The sequence below is a fragment of the Lonchura striata genome, chromosome 2 (genome assembly GCF_046129695.1).
Source record: "Lonchura striata isolate bLonStr1 chromosome 2, bLonStr1.mat, whole genome shotgun sequence".
Lineage (NCBI taxonomy): Eukaryota > Metazoa > Chordata > Aves > Passeriformes > Estrildidae > Lonchura > Lonchura striata.
Genome location: NC_134604.1, coordinates 107,585,420 through 107,608,299, shown reverse-complemented (window position 1 = coordinate 107,608,299; position 22,880 = coordinate 107,585,420). Strand labels below are relative to the sequence as shown.

The 22,880-nt window shown below is 36.5% G+C and overlaps 2 long non-coding RNA genes across 3 annotated transcripts in view; one reads left to right on the top strand and one right to left on the bottom strand.

The window, feature by feature from the left end:
• Nucleotides 1-6,627, bottom strand: part of LOC110483256 (uncharacterized) — a 68,527-nt gene extending 61,900 nt beyond the window's left edge. For both annotated transcript variants that reach the window (XR_013342091.1, XR_013342092.1), the window contains exon 1: nucleotides 6,596-6,627. This is a non-coding gene — a long non-coding RNA (uncharacterized LOC110483256). The remainder of the gene's footprint in view (nucleotides 1-6,595) is intronic.
• Nucleotides 6,628-8,801: 2,174 nt separating this feature from the next.
• LOC116184265 (uncharacterized) lies at nucleotides 8,802-19,843 on the top strand. Its single transcript, XR_004149029.2, has 3 exons — nucleotides 8,802-8,813; nucleotides 9,421-9,471; nucleotides 19,783-19,843. It is a non-coding gene; the product is annotated as an uncharacterized LOC116184265 (long non-coding RNA).
• Nucleotides 19,844-22,880: the final 3,037 nt, after the last annotated feature.

Genomic DNA, 22,880 nt, shown 5'->3' with positions numbered 1-22,880 from the left:
CACAGAAGCTTTTATGTGGTTGCTTTGGATTGTGCTGAAAACAGTGTTGATATCACAGGGATGTTTTAGTTTCTGTTGAGCAGCTCTAGGGGGAAGCATTTGGAGTGATGGATTATGTCTCCCCAAACAACACACCTAATGGAGCCAGGCTGTCCTGGGGATGGCTAAGCCCAGCCTGCCCATGGGAAGTGAGAATGAATTTCCTGCTTTTCTTTGCTTGCATGTGTGGCTTTTGCCTGCGAATCTCTCATGAGTTTCCTCACATTTACACTTCCTAATTCTCTCCCCCTTCCAGCCAGAGGGGAGTGACCAAGTGTCTGTGTGGGACTTAGGTATCAGCTGGTTTAAACCTTTTTGGTGCCCAACACGGGGCCTGAGGGATTGGAGCTAACAGCAGATTTGATTTGAATGCATTAGGTCAAATTTATAACTGTTCTTGCTGTTTAGCAATTAATTGTGACAGCCTGATCCAAAGCTACCAGGGGTGAAGGAAATGGAAATACCTTTAAATTGTGGTATGTGAATTTGAGTTGAATGTTTTAGGAAGTACTACAGAAAAAAATCCTTGTTGTTAGCCAGGCTCTCAGCAAGAGAAATTCATTGTGATGTTAAACCATGACACACTTTTATGACAGGTTTAATGGGACACAAGGCAAAGAAGTAAGACCCAAAATGTGAAAGCTTCTGACTCTGGATATAGAATTCAGTCTTTCCTGAATTCTATCCTGCACAGAGAAGCTCACTGGCTGAAAGTGTCTAGACATGCTATGTAATGGATTTCCCACCCTTCAGCATCAAATACTCTCCCCTGCATTAAAGAACTCAGTGATTTTTTCTTCCTTTATTTCTTATATTAATGTTTACTAGCTATCTGAGAATTAAATGCAGGAAATTCCTTTTGTCCCTAGTTCTTCTGCTTGCAGTTTCTACTGATGGCTTCAACCTACTGCCTGGGAGCTGGCTCTAACAAGGAGAGGTTGGAAATGAGAGTTGGAATGAAAGGCATAGAATTGCCAAAAATATCTACTAAAACATGTACTTTAGTGGAAGCAGCATTCAAAAAATTCTGAAAGGTGGCATACAGCATCACTGAATTTATATTTTAAAATATTAAAATCTTATAGCAGTTCCAGGCACATACTCTATGTACTTACTGCATACTCCATGTTTCATCTCGGTACTCATTACTGGACTCTGCAGACTGTGCCAGGTAGATCTACCTAAGAGGTGATGTTTGGTACTTCTTCCTGAGCCATGGGAACATTTGCTTCAAAATAACTTGGTTTGAAAAGGGGGCATAAAACCACCCTTTCAATTAATTGCTTGCTATTTTCACTAGATTATTACACACACATACACACACTCCCCACCCAAGTAGTGTCATCTCCATCATGACTTCAAGCACCTGTGAGGGTGCAGAAGTATTTTATCTATGTCTGGATTATAGTGCATTTCTAGGTTGGAATAATTTTCTGTATCCAAAGGTGTGATACTTGATAAGGATTGCTATCCAAAGAGCATGCAGACACGCTGTATTTTGGTATTTAGCCTTCCAGGCAATGACAAAAAGCAGGTGGATTGGACTATCACCCAGGGCTCAAATTCATTATCTGTCAGGTCTTAGGAGGATTGCATGTTGTGTACCAAATATTGCTTAAGATTCAAGATATTTGAGATCTTTCCATGTCTATGAACCATAGAGTAATATTTCCTCTTGATTAAAGTTTTCGTCTCCAGTATTAAACTAGAGTTTTCATGAGAGTTCCCATAAATCTTTGTTCATTTTTATGTAATACACTTAGAAGTGAATTAGTTCTTATCCAAGCTATGTCACAGTAGAGATTATTGAAAAAATGAGAAGCAACACAAATAGCCTAAGTACTCACATCTCCACTACATTTTGCTGGAATACATCTATGGAGGCAATCTGAGATACTTTATGAATAAATGGAAGCACATACTGCAGACAGGAAATGACAGTGCTGTATGCAGTCATGCTTGGCTTTTGATATGGTGGGTTTTTAGTAACACTAGTTTAACTAGAATAGTAACATTAAATCATCAGAAACATTATTACACTATTTTTTATTCTCCTTAGTAATTTACAAAATAAAGAAGAAAAAATATATAGATTTATATTTTTTTTTTGCTAAAGATAAGAAACTGTTTAAATGCATATTGGGAAATATCAGATTATAAGCCTCTGAGTTAACATGATATATCCCCGTTGACACCATTGCTAGTCTCTGATGGCTGTGATTGAAAGCATAAAAGAGATGTGTGAGAGGCCGTATGATGAGGAAACTGTACTTACAAAGGTGATGCCTGGAGAAAAATATTCATTCAAAGCCCCAGTCTCAGTTACCATCTTCTATAGGACAAAACAGCTTTAACACAACCTGATCCCCTGAAGTCTAAAGTGTCATTCACATTAATTATGGTGTTTGCAACATGATATATCAATTTGTGTTACCACCCATCTCCCAGCAAGACTTACTGAACAAGACTTTTCTGGTGAATAAAGGTCATTGTTTTTCTTCATTTCAGGGTTTGTAATCTCCTGCATTTTATAATGACAAAATAATTGCTCCCACTAGGATATTGCCCAGCTGTGCTCAATTTATAATTTGTAATATTTTCCTTTCTGTAAGTCAACTAGTGCTACATTTTTATGGCATTCTCCCAAGTGGATAATGATCCAAAGCAATGTATTTATTTAGAGGATTGGATAAACTGGATCAAAATTCAACCACAAAATGTACAGAAAATTCTTTCTGTTCTCCTAGCATTTTAAAAAATACATTTCTCTTATTTCTGTTCATCATAATGCTTACAGTCTCTCTGATTTTCTGTCCCATTGTTCATTAACTGGGGAGGAAAAATGTTTCTTTCCAGCATGTGCTAAGAATTTTAAATATGGAAATGTAAAGATGCTGACTCCCATTGTCTCTAGGTCATGGAGACAGAAAGGTGAAGCTGAAGCAGTTTTTTAGTTTAACAAAACATGACTATGGTACACATCATGAGAAGGGCACAGGAAAGACTGAGGTTTTTTTCTGGCCTCAGCTGTTAACTGTTTGCATTTGCTATTTTAATTTACTCAGTCCCAGTTTTGACAAATGAATGTGGCTTCACTTGAAGGAGCTTGAGAACCATAGCACAGCTGTTAAATAACAAAGAATTAATAAATTTGACTCTATTCACATAATGGATTGAGGCTAGAGATGTCAGTACAAAAAAAAGCTTCGTAGAAGGCATAACTGCTGTCACTGAAATTGAAAGTCTTAATTTTAAAAATTAGTAATTGGGAGAGATGAGTGAGTAAGAGGCTGAAATCTGTGATGGGGTTGGCTTAGGAGGAGACTGTCCTGTGGAGGGGTTTTATTTGCCAAGGTGGCACTCTACAGCAAACAGACTGTAATGTCATTTCTCTGCCAATGGGTTTCCATTTACTACAAATGAGTTCACTCTCTGCAGGATAAGAGACATACATTTAAATCTTAGAAAGCTTTCTGCTTATGCCATGTCTCTGAATTTCCCATTGGATCTCAAAGCCAGGAAACAGCATAATGTTTGTAAAGAGATCCAGGCTGCCTTGGCTCTCCAGCTCATGTTTACCACTAATGTAGTCTTTGAGCTTGACTTGGATCCTTCTCCTGCTCTAGCATGTTAAGTCAAACAGATATAAAAATTATAAACCATAGTCTCACAGGTGGCATTAGCAGGCATTATGCTTCCTACCAGATCAATACCCCAGGGATGAGGAGTTCTCCAGCTCTAGCAGTATTAAACAGCACTTTTAAGATGCTGCATCAATAGGTACACTATTTTAAAACTAGACCAGGCTGAGCTGGAAAAAACCCCACAAACCTACTATTTAAAATAAAAAAACAATATCGTCATCAATGACCAGATTCTCTCATGACTTGAAAGATGCAGTTTAACTTTCTTTTTCAAAACCACATGAAAGCTAAAATACTGCTGCCTCATAAATGTCAGAAAGTGTTAGGAAAGGGGATAATTGTTTCAGTTTTGTTTTTTGTTTTTTTTTTTAATAAAAGCTAGGATTCTTCCAGTAGCATATATGGATCATTTAAAAAAACATCAGATTTCAAAAGTATATAAATATTGTGCAGACCTATCCAATAAATACTCAATGACTACAGTACTAATTGGCATAAAGCAGCTAACACAGCCTCGCCACATCTCTACAACTCCCCTATTCTATCTAGTTAACTCCAGCTGGTATTTGGTAGTATTTGGTTCAGCCCACTCAGTGATTGGTAGCAGCAGATATGGGAGTGATAGCAATAAAAATCCACTTGTGGTCTTACAAGGAAAACAGTTCTTTGATACTTCCACTGAAAGATTATTAAGGTACCTAAACTGAACCCTGCATGTACAGAAAATCTGAGGTTTAGACTGATCAAGGAAAGTTGTGTCTAAATGAAACAGTCATGGTAGAGTTTAAGTTACAGCTTCCATGAAAGCAGTGAGTTCATTGTCACCAGTAACAAGCAAGAATAGCTTTTATTCAAAGTCTTTTGTGTGGGTTTATGCTCTCCCTTCTCACGTATATACATTATTTAATAAGAAATGGAGACAGATTTAAAATTGTCAAACCCATACAAGGATTCTAGAGACACTCATAACCCAACAATTATTTTGTAGCTGGGCCTCATTTATCACTTTTAGTTGTGCAAGCCTGAGCCCTAACCAGCCATGGTAGATAATGCTTCCATGCAGCAAAATTCATTAACATTTCTATCTTTGCTAAATAAATTTTCCACTTTTTCCTTCTTCAAACCTTTTTTAGGTTTGTATTTATCATCCATCATCTGCATTTACTGAATTGTGACAGATTGCAAAAATCCCCAGGAGGGATTCAATCCATTTTATTAGCTTTGCATTTTGTGAAGTTTTCTGTCTAGCAAACTTCAGAGGACTGCCTAAGAAATAAAGTAGTTGGAACTACTTACAGTTTGATAGCAGTAATGTAAAGATGGTGAGAGATTAATCTATCTTAATAACACCCTGGTTATGATACACTTCTGGGAACAGACAGAGCTGCTAAGAGAAGCTGGCAGTGATGGAAAGACCCCACCCTGTTAGTCTGGATGATGAGGTTATTCAGCATGACGTCCATAGGAGGGAGACCAGGCACATCCCCTCATTGTCAGAGCAGCTGCTGCAACTTGTGGCTTTATTTGCAGCATTCAGGACACTGTGATTGACTAAAGGCATAATATGGAGTGGCAGAATACCAGCACCAATTACCTCTGTCAGCTGAACTCACTGACTGTAAGTGGCACCACAAAGTTCAGTGAGGGAGGGCGTGCAGTAAATACCCACTCACAGCTGTAGGAAGGAATTTAGTTAACATATTCTCACAGGCACAATGGGAGCTTCAAATTTTTTTAGGAAGTCCTCCCACTGTGTTATGAAGTGCAGAAAAAATCTCCTTGCTTTCTAAACTCCCAGAGGAGAGTCTAGGTGAAGCTGGATCCAGTCTCAGCTCCAGATTTTGTCAACTGTTGGAGCCCAAAGGATTAAGAATGTCTAATTGAGCCTCTGTACTCTGCCAGATCAGTCTGTGTCTTACAAATGGGATGGGACCCTGACTGGTTGCAGACAGGATTTATTATGTCTGTATCATACAAGCAAAAAGCAAGAGACAGAGAAACAGCAACACCTATGCAAGGACAGATCAGAGACAAGATGGCAGCTTATGCAAAGCCTTTTCTACATATTCTTTGAACTAATAGCATAAAAGAAAAGGTGTAAACTCATTATACTCTAACTAATTCGGAAAGGACCCACGTGGGTTTAACTTTAACAAAAGGACTTCTATGAATCTTAAGCAATACACAATAATTTGTTATTTAAGATGGAAACTTTTTCTGTCTTTGCAAAGCATATATCTAGGACTTTTCACATCTCGAACTATCAATAAGTTCTTGTTCTTTCTTGTTCCTTATGATAAATATAAAAGGACTCACCTGGTTCTGAATTTCTTAGCTTCCCATAAGAAGGTTTTTAAATTTTCCTGCCTTTCTCAGCTTTATGTCTGCTTTCTGGGGCCTTTTTATATTTTATTTTACCTTTTTATATTCCTACAATTCCCCCTCTCTTTTTCAACCTTAAACAAACTATCTTTAACTCATCACTTATTTACTACTTTCTGTTACATATTTTCACTACTGTATATATTTCTTACCTTAGGAAAAAATGTTATAAACTTTCAATTTGAAGGCACTTTTTTTTGTTTGCTTTAAATTCTATCACTTTAAGTTAAAGTATTGTCAATGTTGTGTAAAGTCAGGGTTAGTATCTGCATCAGGTTATGACCTTTTTATATTCCTACACTATACAACTGTCCCTCCATTATGGATGACAAACTAGCTATATTTATACAAATATAAATGATTTATAATCATAATAATTAGACTAACAGACCTTAATCAGAAATCTTTACTACACAGGATATGAGGTATAACTACTGGCAGTGCATTATGGACCAATATTGAAGCAACTATATTAAGACATTTATATCAAAGCTAGAATAAAAAAAAAAATAGAGATTGATGTTACTTACAGATACTGACAACACTGGGCAAGTCTTTTTCGCTCAGTCTTGAGCAGTAACCTTGAGGGGCATCCTCACTCAAAGAAGGAATTTCCACATCAGTCCACAAAAGGGTGTTAGAAGATCCTGCCATTAAAACGTGTGGCTGAGCTTTTATAGTATAAAGTGTTTGACTGTCAGATGTCTCCAGACCAGCTATGTCAGCTCAGCAGCTTTAGATAAGTTATTCGTAGTGTGACTTGTTTGCTCCTTTGTTGTATACATTACCAAGTCAATTACATCTCCACCTCACTATGAGGATGTTTAATTTGGGATTGATGAGTCAGGCTGGTTTCAGCATTATTCAACACCAAAAGCAGCATGATGCCCCCTTCTCCACCCACCACTGGTAGCTTTGCAATTCAGCTTTGTTTGAGTTATTTTATAACATTCCAGGCAGAGCATCCTGCTATACATATTTCATTAAAATTATTTTATTGATGCTAGTATCTAAGACAGTGTCTACGTCTTGCCTAAAATATGACAGGTATAGAAATGTACTGATCTTAGCAGAATATCAAAATACTTACATAAATAAAGGATATTTTCACCCTGTAAATAAAATAACTCATTAAACAATAAACATTCTTTTTTTCTTGTTCTAACTTTTTCAAGTCCTGATAAATATTCATCTATAATGGGGAACACCTGTTGTTCTACTACCTTGCACTTGCTGGGACCATTTGTATCTCTATGATACAAATAGAAGTGCAATGGTGCAATGTTTGTGTAGATCAGGTACATTTTACCCTTGTCATCTGGAAGTACATTAGTCTCTCTTGGTACAGACGCTCTCCTGGATAAAATGGTATTCTTATGGTCAAAAGTATGTAAATGAGACTCTAAAGCAGGTTCCACATAGTTTAGAAAATTTCCTTATACATGAATAAAGCCTGACTAGCATTTGACTACATAAAATAACTCCCCTTTTTGTGATGTGACTTTTAAAACAAGATGCACATATTGAGTCAGCCCTATTTTTGAAATGAATGCTTGCCATAAAGGAGTATTCTGACTGGCTAGGAAATGCATTTGTGCAAGTTTAACTTTTGTTATGGAAATAGAAGTACTGTCTATGATCCCTTTTGTCTGGAAGGCATAAAGACATTTGGATCCAGTTAAGGAATATTCACTGCTCTAATGATGCATAGATAATAAGATAATTGCCTACCTTTACATAGATTCAAAAATGAATTAGAAACAGTTGACAGGTATGAACGTGCCAACCAAAATAATTTTTGCCAGCAGCCATATGCATGCCTCAAATGCTAAAACATGAGGATCTTAGAAGCAAAAACTGTTGCTACAAACAAGTGTTTGTACTTTGTTTAATTACCATTTTTTATTTTTCTTTTTCTGTGGGGTTTTTTTGGTTGGATGGTTGATTTTGAGGTTTTATTAATGCAGCAGCAGGTGGCTTATGGCAGGAGTTGTCATGCAGATATAGGAGTGTGCTTCAGCTGGTATCTCCAAAGTGCCAAGCTTTCTAATATTATTCATAGTATCATGATAATATTGTTAAAAGTTAATTACTACTGTTGCTTGCTTAATTGAATATACATGTATTTATATATTTATATAGTTGGGAAGGTTAATCATAAGTGAGTGAGTTTGGTTTTGGCTTTTCATGCAGTTTCTCACTTCTAAGAATGAATCTTTCTAAGATAACTTCTTCTGAAAGGTTAGGTCAGCTTAGTTCCTACTTTTCTTGCACCAGCCACAATGCCTTCCTGGAGCAGGCTTTCCCATGAGTTGGATCAGACTAACACTTAAGATTCTGATGCTCAGATCCAGCCAAAATCCCATAAAGTCAATATCACTCATAAACCTTTATGGAATGGCTCCGTTAACTTAGGCAACTCATCTTCACTGCAGCAGTGATAATGAAGCACTCTTTCTGAGCCTCTGCTCTGATTAAATAACATTTTAACAATTCTTAAACTGGAGTGAGCTCTTACAAAATGGTTAAAGGTCACTTTTATTTTTCTCTACACTGGTAATGTGCATATATACTTACACTGTCAGCTGTTATTCCTGACAATGACAACAGATGAATAAAGAATAGACATTTGCAAAATATGGCAAAACTACAGCATACTATAAATGTTAATAGCTTTATTCATTTCAGATCTGGAATGTGACAAAATGACTCATGCTGGAGAACAGACTTCCTGGATCACAATGCGAGGTAGGAAATGAAATTAGAGATGGTTAACAGAAAGCATTCCAGCTCAGCATCCCACACCCACTCTTCAAACATTTGTCCAAAATGTGTCCTTCTCCTGAGGTTTGGAAGAACATCTATAATATTTTCATATTGTCTTTCCCTCTCTCAACTCTACATTTTTACCTGGTGATGGAGGTCTGAATTACCCCTTCTGTTTCTCATGATAATGAATGAATGAAAACAAGAGCAACAGAAATCCATCCTAAATGTTGCTCTTGTGGAATTTCCTTGCACATTTTTGATCCAATAAGATAATAGTTTGGGAAATGCTGTTCGGAACAGAAGCAAAATGAATGCTAAACAGACACAAAGTAAATGTGTTTTGGCATGGAAATTGATCTCTCTCTGAATCTGCTAGTGTCATCATCTAATGGAATAAATTAGACCCTTTATTTGTTATATGTCATCATATACTTCTATTTATACTAATAATATGGAATAAAATAGAACTATATAATTAAATAAGTGTATAATTAGTTAAATGAAAATTCTTAATCTTATAAAAATATTTCTTTACTGTTATTACCATTGGGATCTTCTAACACTGATTTCTTTTTTTTCATTCCAGTTTAGCATTTAAGGACTTTGAAGGATAAAGCTCCCTCATGGAATTAAAAATGTGAGTTTTTCTCTTCCTTACTGGTAACTCAAATTGTTTTTTGAATGTAAAAGATGTCTCCATGAAGTCTCTTTACCTGAAAAAGTTTAGTTTTCATGTTCCTTTTCTGCTGATCACTGTCATTATTTAAGTATCTTATAATATAGTAATAATCAAAACCAGATAACATAAACTTGGTTAAATATTTGTCACTCATCACACATAGAGCACGGAAAATTCCTTTGAAATATTTTTAGGGGGAGGTTTAGCCACAGAGTTAATTATAGGAAGATGTGTTGTTATAGAAGGGATTTACAACTAATCTTGAAAGACTGAATCATTACTTTATTAATAATTAATGTTTTTCAATAAAAGAATAAAAAATAATAAAAAAATAAATAAATAGAAAGTTTAAAAAATAAAAGGCAAGGAACTGTATCTTTCTCCAAAGATATAGAGAGCTATAAAGGGTATAAAAGATGTGAGTTAGTACCATACCAGACAGATAGGAAAATAAACACAATATATAGGTCAGTTTGGCACTGTAAACCATTAGAGGAACATTTCCTGAACAAGTACAGCAGACCATCAAAGTGAGGTCTCTCCAGGGTGTCAAAAAGCAGAATTCAATGAAACAGACTTACTAATTATTACAAAGCAGAAAAAATATCCATATTCATAGGCCATAAAGTACCAGGCACAGATGGATTGCTTTACAGAAATATTTTATTGCTTATCCCAATGCTTTTGAGGAAAAAAAAAACTATAATACAACGATTCATAATAATAAAAAAGTTTATTTTTCTTTCATTATATATATATATATATTTAAATAATCTTGTGCCCTTAAAAATTTTGTGGAGGTACTTCTAGGTTATTCTGGGATACTGGAATTCCCACAAAATGGCTACTACAGTCTCTTGCCTCAGGCCAGGATAGCCATCTCACAATCAGCTGAGGTGCCACACTGGTGATTTTAGAGAGCAGAACTTCCACCACCTCTTGCTTGATCCTGGCTATGTTGAGTTAAAGCAGCCCATTACATCAGCACAATGCAGAAGTTTTGTATACTGCAGCAGTTTTTCATGCCCTACTACAAAGTAGTGAAGTTGGAGATTTTCAAGACCTGATAAGCAGTGTGTCATAGAGGAATGTACATGCTCCAGCAAAAGGCAGTGGGAAGGATTTTAAATTGCATGAATAAGTAGTTCATTTCTACCTGTTCAAAAAGAGAGAATGTGTTCTCTAACAACTAATCTCTGATTTATTTGAATAGGATCCTTTTGAAGGATGTCAGCTTAATTACTTAGGCAAAGGAAAGACACTAAAGATTTATCAGTATGAAGGTCCTTTAATATTAAAGTTTGACAACACAAGGTGCTGAAGGAAGTGATTTGGGCACAGTCACATATAAATACATAAAGAGAATAACACTGCAAGCTGTAGCAATTTTTCTGCTAAATAAAACTTTGTTAACTTGGGTTAGAATATGACTCATGCAGTGTCAAGAACAGATAAGAAAGTAGAGCTTATAAAAATAAAGGTAAAGCAAAGGAATATATAAATATTAACAGTTTGTCATATTTAGATGTGGTTGGAATATTATTATTGTTTGAGACGGGACTTAAGACCATTATTGGTTTGGGGTTTTTAGTCAAATTTTGGATTAGCTCAGTGATATTTAGACTTACTACAGTGGTATGCTATATAATAATGTGTCCATTAACAGCTCTACCATAACAGTTGTATATCACTGTCTGTCAAAAGTATATATTAAGAGTGGGAACCACCTTACTTTAGTTTGAAATTTAAATTCCTAGATTAGTCAGTCATGCAGGCTCCTTCTGTAGTCAATAGGCAGAGGGTGATTCATCCCACACTAATACAGGGTTGGTTGAATCATCTCCCAAAGATGCCTCTCTCTCCAAGAGCTGTACTTTTCCTACCAAGAAACAAAAAAAATAACCATGTGGCCTCTGTTTTCAGTTATAACCAATCAATGTAGCTGAAATTTCAAACAGAGGTTGATGGAAGAAATTTCTCCTCAGAGCCTGCAGACTGAAGGGTTTTCGTGTGAACTGCCTGGTGAATAATATCAAATAGCAAAAGCATTGGGGAGACTTGTTGGCAGATCATTAACCAGTTGCAAACAGAAGGGATTTTGTTGAGCCATATGCAAAACTAGAGTGCTATATCATTTTAAAAAACGACTGCCATCGATTGTTGCATAAAATAAAACTGCAGCTTGTGCTTTCTTAGCTCTGCCACAGCGGCTTTAATTGGGGTTTGGAGGGGAGAGCGGCTGCCTGCCAGTGCTCTATGCAATCATCCAGCTGTTCAGACAGTTAAAGACCTTAAGATGTTATAGAAAAAGAGCTGGCAGACACTCAGTCTGCCTTCTAGAGACCAGGGAGCATCCTAGCAAGCTATTTAAGACTTTATTTAATATGGCAATCATTAACAGTCAGAGATAAAAGGCAAAAGCACCATGTAATTGATTTGCTAGAAATGCACAAGTTTATACGTATTAAGGTGCTTCACTATGCATGCTATTGCCTTCATCTAACAGTACTTTTTACATTTTAATTTGATTAAACTACCAAAAAAACCCCCTGAATTTATAAATATCTATTTGATATTGACAGCACAGGATGCTGAGAGATAAATTTTATATTGAGGCAATTATTGCACAAACAAGCAATGGATCTCAAGCTTTGAAAGTCATGGCCCTTCATCCATAGAACTTGATGCTCTGGCTCCTGATGAGCTGTTCTTTCATCAAAAGGATCAGTTCCTTGGAGAAAGAAACAATTTAAGGAATGTGTTATGAAGACTTTATATACAGTTATATCAAGACTAGAAAAAAAATCAAATAAATAACAAATCAGAAGTGTTTTTGCTGCCATCCCTGCAGTTCATATACAATGTAAGAAAATACGGTCAACTTTAAAAAGAAAAACTGCTTAAGAAATACACTTATAGTGCCACAAGTAAGGGGTTTTTTTAATCTATTGATTACACTTTGATCTAAATTGCTTACTGGCATTATCATTAATTCCTGTGGGCTATGTTACTGCAAATAATGGTTGAACTGTACCTTGCATTGCTCTGTGAGTAATGGCAGGTAACTATTGCTATAGAAAGATCTGAATAGAATTAAATTTACCTATTTTTTTTTTTTTTTTTACATACTGAATGACAAGTATGGTCTGAAAGAGAGTGACCATGGTTTCAGTAGCTAACCTCACTTCAAAGAGCTATTTTGAACTGTTTACTATTATTTTTATACATATTAGATTTTTGGGGTAGCTTGTTGATATTTTGCATTAGGCTCATACCTGAGACCTTACAAACAGTCATGAGACTACTCAAGATGTGGCTCAATTAATAACAAAGCATATAAAAATATTTTATCTTTATCTTGTTATATCATCCCCCACAACTAGAACTTCTTTCATACCCCTACTAATTTCAAATCTGGTTTACTCAAGCATTACTGATCTGTTCAGGAGAAGGGATTACTTTCTTTCTAGGAGCAAGCATGCTGAGCTGTGTTCTGATGAGCTGTATTTGCAACCTACAGAAAAAGTAAATCTGCTAAATCAAAGACAAAGATAAAAATGAATATAGGTTAAAATACACTATAATTGTGTTAACATGTCACTTAGCTTAGCAGTTGTTTCTTGATTTCCTGCTAGAAAAACATTGAAAAATCTAATTTTTTCTCAGGTGGAAGCTTGCCCCAGGAAGTAATTTTGAGAGAAATTTTGACAATTATACAGCACCACCTCCACTTCAACTGAGTTACTAATTGGTACTAATTGGATAATTAACACCTATTGCTCTTCAACAATAATACAAATAACTCAGTAGTAGCCCAAATCTGCAAGCACATCATTATTCTGGGGTCCCTGCTTGCCTGTGTTACCTCATTAGTAAGTAGGCTGCAAGGTTACACAATGGTAACATCATCCATCTTGTTTGCAAATACTCAAACATCTGCCAGTGCACAACAAATAGCAAATAAATCATAATAATGGCCCATATCAGTCCCAAGAGGTGTATACATAAGAAAATTTCTGGGAGTTTTCTTTTACACATCTGGTATTGTATAAATTGGAGATTTGTGTGAAAGCAAGGGTGTGGGATTTGATGAGGATTTCAGAGTACCAAATTTCTTTATTCTCCACTGTAAATTAATGCAATATTTTCTGGAAATAAGTCATGTGGTTAAAGAAGGCCTGGATTAGTCTTTTAATAGGTCCCACATTATAAATAACTAGAGGTTTAAATGGCATTAAAAATACAGCTCCAGAATAGAACTGATCAGTGGATGAATGCTAGGCCTGTGCTGCCCAGGGGGTTTGCTGGGGGAGGTCCCTGTCCAGCTGCTAAAATTCATTTAAGAGTGCCTCAAGCATCACATAGACATGAGGTCATGTATGGATGCAGATCCTGGAGCCCAGGATGGGAAACACTATGGGGGGAAAAAAACCCAATCTCTCTACCCTCAGAAAATCACTGGATTTGTCTTTTAGTTTTGTACAGTTTTGATCACACTTTACACAGTGGAATGATTTAACCAATACTATTTACCAGAAACCTTAAGATAAAGGCTTAAATTCTGGTCCCTTTTTAATCAACAGAGCAAAGGAAAGATGTGGATTTGTTGTATCAACATATCAGTAGATTCTTTCCTTCCCTTTGGTAAACATGATTCAGCTTTTGATGTGCAGCTGCTGACTCGATGTAGATGGAAAAAAATTATGGATTCATGAATATGGAATTCCGGTTTCTTTAGGTTCCTTAATCAAATAAGGAACCTTCGTTTCAGCACTCAGCTCATTTATTACCTAACTCAACTTATGCTAAGTGGCATTGTTTGTTTCTATTTTAAAGCAACTAAACATGATGATCTGAGGAAGAATTTACTGGTGTGTAAAAAGAGAGCAATGCACAGCAGTGCTACTTCTCAGATTTCTGCAGTGCAGGGCAAAGTAGAAGCTGTCCTGAAATCAGTGTTGTATTAATACAACAAGATTTCAGACTTATATGTATGAAAGTCACATTGTGCTTTCTTAGGGTCAAAACATGGAAAAGACATGGGTAAATTATTTGGAGAAGATGACAGTGACCCTAGAAGGTGTTACTTGTAATTTGGTAGCAAAGCTGATGACATCATAGTATCACTACCAAAAACTTGGGGGTTTTTTGGGGGGTTTGTTTTTTTGGGGTTTTTTTTTTGGTTTTTTTTTTTTTTTTTTAATTATTGTCTTAATTCATAAAGGAAGGACAGAATTCTGTCTGTATTTTGAAGAAGATGGAATAAATTCCATTTTAAAAAGTGCAGAAAAATTAATTCTGGACTGAGAATCAGGAATTTGATTACAAGTTGTGTCGCCTCTAGAGCAGGAGCTTGTGAGCAAACCATGTAGGAGCTTTTTCCTTTCTGTGTGGTGTCAGCTGGGAACCTGCTTCCCCCTCTGAAGAGACATCAGGGAGTGGAATTTAGTTCATGGATATCTCTCTGCTCTGATGAGCCCTAGGCACAGTCTGGCTCTCTCTGCTTGGTTCACCTGGACTTGGTCTCTGCAGAACTTGGTAATCTGCCCCTCTAAAGTCACCAATCTGACAGCAGAGCCCAGCAGCAGCAGGGAGGAATCAAGAAAATCTTGCACAAGGTGTATAAAGTCATATGTGTAAAACTAGACATTCGGAGGGTGTTTTATTTTCTCCAAAAAATTTCTGTTACTGTACTTTTTTGTTTATGAAGACAAAGAGAATATTTTGTCCAGATCCTGGTTTTACTCTAAAAACATTATATTGTTTATTTTTCAATATTTATTCTCTAGCACTAAGCCAGTTACACAGTATATCCAACAGCATCACTGTAGAGAACTTTTTCGTTTTGTGTGAGTAGAGAAAAAATTACCATATATCAAATTGTAGACCTAAGTTTTTCAAATAAAGCAGTTCTGAGATGAGCCTTCATGTTTTTATCTGCAGCAGTCTTGCTCCTTCAAATCAAACTTCTTTTTTTTGAGCAGAAACTACCAATCAGGACCAATTGTCTTTAATTTTACAACAGTGACAAATGATTTTGGGAAGCTATGACTCATTTTACCCTAACCCAGACAAGATTATTCCAAGCTGTGTAACTGGTAGGATAAACCCAGCTGTGCCAAATCATACCCATCTGTTTGAAAATGTGGGACAAAAACTACTCTGGACACAACATACCAGAAGCATGACGCCAAATAACAAGTAAATAAATAAATAAACCTGAGCTGCCTTGGAGAAAAGTTTTCTCACACTGAAAGAAAAAATATTGTTGCCCACACCCATAATTGTTATCACAGCACAGAAAACCATTGGTACCTGTTAATTTCTCTCTTTATATATTGGATAAAACTGGCTTGTTTAACATTTTTTAACATGCTATATAAAACATAAATTATATTAGAGAATCACCTATGACTTCAAGCAAAACAGATCCATGCTTGAACTGCAACACAGGAAGAATTTATACACCAGGGTCTATGACAGCAATCTGCAAGAAATGCTTGGGTAGCAGAGGGTCAAGAGCTCTTCAATTTTCAGCTGTAAAATTTATTAAGTGCCTGAAGTTCTGCTCTGAGCACTTCTAGAGAGGTTAGCTGTGCAAAATGTCCTAGAAACTCTCCCATGCCTAAGCCTGTAGAGACTAATAACTTGGCAGCCCTGCAAATTGCTTGCATCCTGCTGTCCATGCCACAGTCTGAGCAGGATGTTCACAGTGACCCAGACACTTCTCAGAAAGGCACTATGTAACTGTGGTGATTTAGCAACACTCACAGGGACTCCTTTGCAGCTGACAAAATTCGTATTTCTACTTCGCTACTTTTGAAGTAAATATTAATCCTTAATTTAAACTCCTAATTATCAGCTTGCATTCATGTAACTTCTTCAGGTGTTCCTATGCAGACTTAGTTAAATGATAGTGGAACTAAAATGCTTATTTCTTTCCTGTAAACACTTAATAATAAATATCTCTTTCCAATTTACATCCTTCCATTTAATTTTGGTATTAACACCATGCACTTGTTATACTTCCAAATGAATGAGGACTTGATATAATGAGAATGGTATGAAGATGATCCAGTGCTGCAGGCTGTTAATATTCAATTCCAAATTAATAGGACCATTATCAATTAGATTAGTTGGCCTGTGTGAGTGGCACTTGCCTAGGTCCTTGCTTCCAGCATTAGTTTTCTGAATGGTGGTGGCCAACCTCATACCTTTCCTCTTAAAAATCTGATTAATAAAAGCACCCACTATAACAACCTTTAAGATAATGAATAGACTCTCCCAGCTCCCAGCCCTATTCTTATGTGATCAATCAGGTGTGAATGGCAAAAAAAGTTACTTGGAGACGAAAATAAATGAACATATTGTAGCAGGTAATTAAAGAGGATGCTTTGATATTCTGCTAATCTTGTTTAGCCTCTTCTCTTTTCCTTGCTTGCCAGCTACAGAATTGCTGCAGCCTGTTTATACCAGACAAGGGAGCAATGATTTAAATGAGGGGTGTGTTCATTAGTTAGTATGCAAACATGAGCAGTGCTGAGGCACAAGGCACAGACACCAGGAATTTATAATGAAAGATTGTTGGAAACTGCCCTCATCTCTGTGCTCATTTACAATGAAGTGTGCAGGCTTACCTCCAGTGCTGTGTGCAATTTTGGGTGACACGATATGAGAAAGACATTTAGCTCCTTGAAAGTGTCCAAAGGAGGGAAGCAAGGATGGTGAAGGGTCTGGAGGAGGGGCTGAGGTCCCTTGGTCTGTTCAGCCTGAGGATGCTGAGGGGAGACCTCACTGCAGTCACAGCTTCCTTGTGAGGGAAGAGGAGGGGCAGGCACTGATCTCTGCTCTGGGGTGACAGTGACAGGACCCCAGGGAATGGCCTGAAGCTGTGTTAGGGAGGTTTAGGTTGGATATCAGGAAAAGGTTCTTCCCCAGAGGGTGGCTGGGCATTGAACAGGCTCCCCAGGGCAGTGGTCACTGCACCAGCCTGGCAGAGCTCAAGAGATATTTGGACAATGCTCTATGGCAGATGATGCAATTCTTGGGCTGCCCTGTGCAGAGTCAGGAGCTGGACTTGGGTGACCCTTGTAGGTCCTTTCCAACTGAGGATATTCTCTGAATCTGTGATTTAAATCTCTTTTATGCATAGACTGATTTTGGATTGTAACTATTTCTGAAACAATAGGGTTGCTCCTATCTTGGACATTTTCATATATTCTTTTTAATCTGGGCAACCCCAAATAAATCCTGACTTTGTTTATTAATTACTGTAAAAAGACCTTTTAAAGTAAGCTCAGATACCAGGCAGCACAGCCTAATGATCAAAATAGAGTCAGGAAAATGTTTCCATCTCCACTGAGGGGGTGTGCATTAATCCAGGCTCAAAACATCCTAAACTGTTATGGGATATTCATGTCAAATTTTCTAGAAGAGGTGAAATCAGTGAAGAGGTAACAATTTATTTATGCACATGGTCCTGATGTCAGTCCTTTATTAAAGCCAGCCCTTCATCTCTCAGTTTGCTTTCCTTTGCTATAATAGGGATTGTACTTATCTTTTGAGAAGTACCTTGAGTGTTGCTGATGACAGAAGCTGGGTGAAGTAAGATCAGTTCTTTGCACATTTGATACCTGAAAAGAACATGATAGAATCTTTGCAGGAAACCATTTGGAAGATCCATCTCATAGGATAAAAGCAGTAAAAGCTAACATCATAGTAATAAGTTGTCAGAGTTCTAAAGGGTCTTGAACATTTTAAAAATAGCATTCAACTAAAAGTGGTTTCTCACCTTCCTCTTTAAATGACCTGAGTAGCAAAAGAAAAATCAAAACTCCACTACATTAAAATTTAGAAAAGAGAGATTTGGGGACTAGTGCTCAGACAATGAGTAGAGTATATAATATAGAAAACAGTCAGAAAATGCACAGACAAATGTGGTATCCCTGAAAAAATCAATGTGAATTTTATAGAACGAAGTTTGGTCTTGCTCATCCTTTACAGAATCAATAATCATTTGCTATTGTACACTTGTGCTTCAAAAACCTTTCAACAGCCCATCAAAGAGATCAAATTATTCTTTACTTCCAAGGGTCTCTCATGAGCAAATAAATACTCAAAAATTGGAAAGAAAGGGTAGGAATAAAAAGTCAGTTTTGTCAATACAAGAAAAACCATTCTAGGAGTCTCATAGTTTCACACTGTTGCTACATGTATACAAAAATTATCTGAAGACTGAAAAGTGAAACAGCAGAATTTGTTGATGGTGCAGAGGACCTTTAGAACTGAAAAAGTTGTTAATTCAACTGCCAGTAAACCCTCAATACTGAGTTACCAGGCATATTCAAGCTTAGTAGGATAAATGACTAAACATGGAAAAAGTAAAAAAATAATGATATCCATGTAGAACATAATTTTACCTTTGGAGTGAGGTGTGCTAAACTATCCATTGTATCTGAGGAAAGAGATTTCAGAGGTTAGTAATAGGGCTTGTGAAAATGTTAGTTCAGGAGTCAACTACAGTCAACAGAAAAAAAATAGGATGTTTATGAGTTATTGCAAAGATGTAAAGAACAAAACTGAAAAATGCAATGGCACTTCATGCACATGAAACCTGGGTATTGCTGGGAAATCTGTCTCCCTGCCACTGCAAGGACATAACGGAACAAGTACAGAGAAGAGCAATAATGATGAAAAAATTTACAGAGCAACCCTCAGAGGAAGGATTAGACAGACAAGAACTCCTCAGCTCAGAGAAGAGACACTGTAGGGAGCTTTTGACAGAACTATAAAATCATGAGTGAAACTGAGAAGGTAGAGAGGGAAGTGATGATTGTTCCTCATAATTCAAGAACTATTGGAACTCTGATGTGAAGTTGCAGGCCAAACAAACTAATGAGGATATACAGAGGAGTTCATGGTCACAGCAAGCTGCGAAGACCCCTGCTGACAGCTTCAAAGTGAGACTAGACTGCTGGAAGATAAAACTTCTTAAAAATACTAAAACATTATCTAAACTCTACCTTTGAATGTTCACAAGGCATGGATTATTGGACTCGTGTAAGGAGTAAGATTGCTGTGTTTGCTGTTTCTTAAGATTCTCATGCAGAAATTGATTATTGGTGATAGCTGGAGACATGCTGCTGGAGGATTCCGCAAAGCCGGATCGAGTTCTGAGTTACTAAAAGTATCTCCACTTTTGCACCATCATTATTAATTTTTCACTTGTGAGAAACTGAAGCCAAGCTCTCTGCCCTTTTTCTTTTTCAGGTTAGCAATACCACATTGTAGCTGTTTGATGTGGGTGAGTTCTGATCCTTAAACGAAAGTAAAAAAATATTCCTGTTTGTCCCCAGTAATTATGCTCTTCATTATATTTACAGAACATATCTCACCAAAAAGATCTTAATTGCTTCCTTATAAGTTTGTTTCTAAAACCCACTACGGTACTAAACATGTCATAGTTTATTCCAGTGCAAATGCTATTCTTCTAAACTGGAAATTAAGTCCTTAAAGTTGTATGTGAACCAACTCAGTGCAAAAAATGTGTACTCCCCCTTCTCTTTCCTCCTTTCTGTTTCTAATGGATAATGCTAAATCAGTTAAACTTTAAATTCCTTACATGAATAGGCACAATGGCTAAAGAATTACATGAATTTAAAGTAAGTGATGTAAAATGAATGTTTATTCATTAGTAATGAGCTTTATGCATCTGTAATAAACATTACCCTCAAATTTCAAGGTGTGTTGACTAGATGACTAAGAGCTTCTCCAAGTTATTTAGCATACTAGATAAGATTAAGTTTATTATCCAGGTTGTGCAAAATAATGAGATATTACATAACTGCATTTTCCTCTTTGTCATTTTCTCTTTTACTTCTAAAAATAAAGTGCTAAAACACCCATTCAGGGAAAAAGTAATGTATTTAACTATAATATAATTTATTCATTCAGATGAGTGTTTGTTGTAACTATAGCCTTACATGCTTTGCTGAAGCAGAGACTTAATGAATAAGGCAGGAATTCTAATGAGGTCAACCAAAAATAGCAAAGTACCTAAAAAGCTGCATTTTGGTGCAGCTGTCTTCCTTTCCATCCCTATTGATTACACCTGGCCAGCTGATTCCACCTACTCAACATTCCACAGGACTGAAGAAAAAATCAGACTGTATGAATTAAGAGTTGTATCATAGAAATGATGTGCCTGCATTTTATACACGTTACATCTGTAAATGTTACATGGCTTTGAGAGATACAAAATAAGTCAGAGAAGAACCTGAACTTTTCTGTAAAAAGACCTGGTGAGCTTTCCAGTCAATTAACTGTGAGAGCTGGGAAGGGGCAATGTGCTATGGACTGCACGAGCTCTAAAGGATCTGGTTACAAAATGCAGGCACTGTTCCAAGCCTGTGAAAAGTATGGTTAGTCTTAAGGCAGATCTACATATGGAGAAATATTGACTTTTTTCTTATAGAATATCTGCCTTCTGGATGAATTCATGTTTAAAATGGCAAACTTATTATTGAAGTAGTGTCATTTTATACAAATGTCATTTGCATTGCTCTTATTTTGATAATGAAAAAATATACCTTGCAGCAACAATTCTCATTCTGCCATGGAGGACAGGAAACAATAAGTCTTTTCTTAATTATTTCAACTATTGAGCAAAATGCTTTAGAATCAAGAAAAATGTGAGTTGATATGTTGAAAACATCGCTAGTGCACTTCATTTCTCAAAAATTGCTATTATTGTCTTTTTGCTCTTCCATCATAATTCAGTTAAAATTATTTTGTGTTACAAAGCTGAAATAAAACATTAAAGCACATTAGGACAATTTTCCTAGGCTTCAGTGGTGAAGCATGGACATCAGTCAGGCTCTCACTTCTCACCAGACCAGCCTCTCCGTCCTGCCCAGGCCAGTGTGGGCACTGAGAGATGATTGGAGAGCTGAGGGCTCCATCCTGCCCCAGCTTTGCATCACAGCCTGTGCAAAGCCATCAACCCCACTCTAGCAGGAGCTGCATTTGACCCAGCACTGCAAATTTTATGAATAAAGACTCTCCAGAGGAACAGCAGCATGCAGCACAGTTCTGATTAAAATAACACATCAGTTATGGCAGTTTTTGTTTCCAGTATGGACATAGCTTTCATCATTCCCTTCAGAGGGGAAAAGGGAAGGGCATAACTGTCGCCGTGATTCTTTGGATTTTCTAAAGCATTCTGAGTTTACATTCTGTTAGAAAACTTTCTCACACATTTTCTATAAACAACATATTGTTTTGCATTCCTTCTTAGGGGTGGAGAAACTTGATGTACTAGTAGTTTGTCCAATGTCTTTGGAGAGGTGGCACATTCACTCTCCAATCCACTGTCACCTTTGGAAAAGTATAAAAGTTGGAGTCAGAAAATAAACCTTCTTCTTTACCTTGGAAATAGCAGTGGCTCACATTGTGCTTTCACGTGTCCTATAGCGACACATAACAGTGGAAAGATTTCAGAACCTGTTTAGTTTTCTTCGGTTTGGGCAGATCCCCTATTGCTACAACTTTGCACCACTACACTGAACTAATTTGACCAATGAAATATCTGTTTTTCATTATAATTCTTTTCATTTCATGGACCTGGACACACATTTTAATCATTTGAGAGAGCCACAGAGGGAAAGGTGCCTGGTGCCCATCCTGACACAGCAAATCAATGATATCTGTCCCTGCCATTGGTTTGGTTATGAATAAACTTGGGGTAGAGAGAATATGGGTCAGAAAATAAGCAAAGGGTGGAACCTGTGAAAGCGTGGAGCACAAAGAGACAGAGAGGGATTTGTATGCTTTTATTTATATTCCTCAGAAAGAGACATTAACAACAAAGCTGTAGTACTTTTGGGCCCACATGTAGGATTTTCTTTATATTTTTTTAAAAAAGGGAATAATCCCTAGGGCTGTTGAAGAAAAAGAAAACATGAAGAAGCAAGGAAAAAAAGGTAAGAGAACTATTTTATGACAAAACACACTGTTTTTTGTGAATGAAAATGCTTTGTTGGAGAAGATTTTAGTATCTTATGAGTCTCAGAACAATTTCTTTTTACTTTTGTATTTGAAAGTTTCTCTTTTCATCTCAATAATGTCAAAATATTTCATTATGGTATTGCTAAGTGTTTATTTTGGTATATTTTATTGCAATGTTTTCTCACTAAGAAATATATCTGAATTGTACCTAAGAAAAACACTTTGGTAATGCCATTACAGTGCTTTCATATCAACACATTTTAAATCTTCCATCCCATGAAATAAGAGAATTGCAAATTTTAGCACAGTTCAGGGTAAAATTTTAGAATCTAATGAAATCTAATAAGTATTTTAAACTGTAA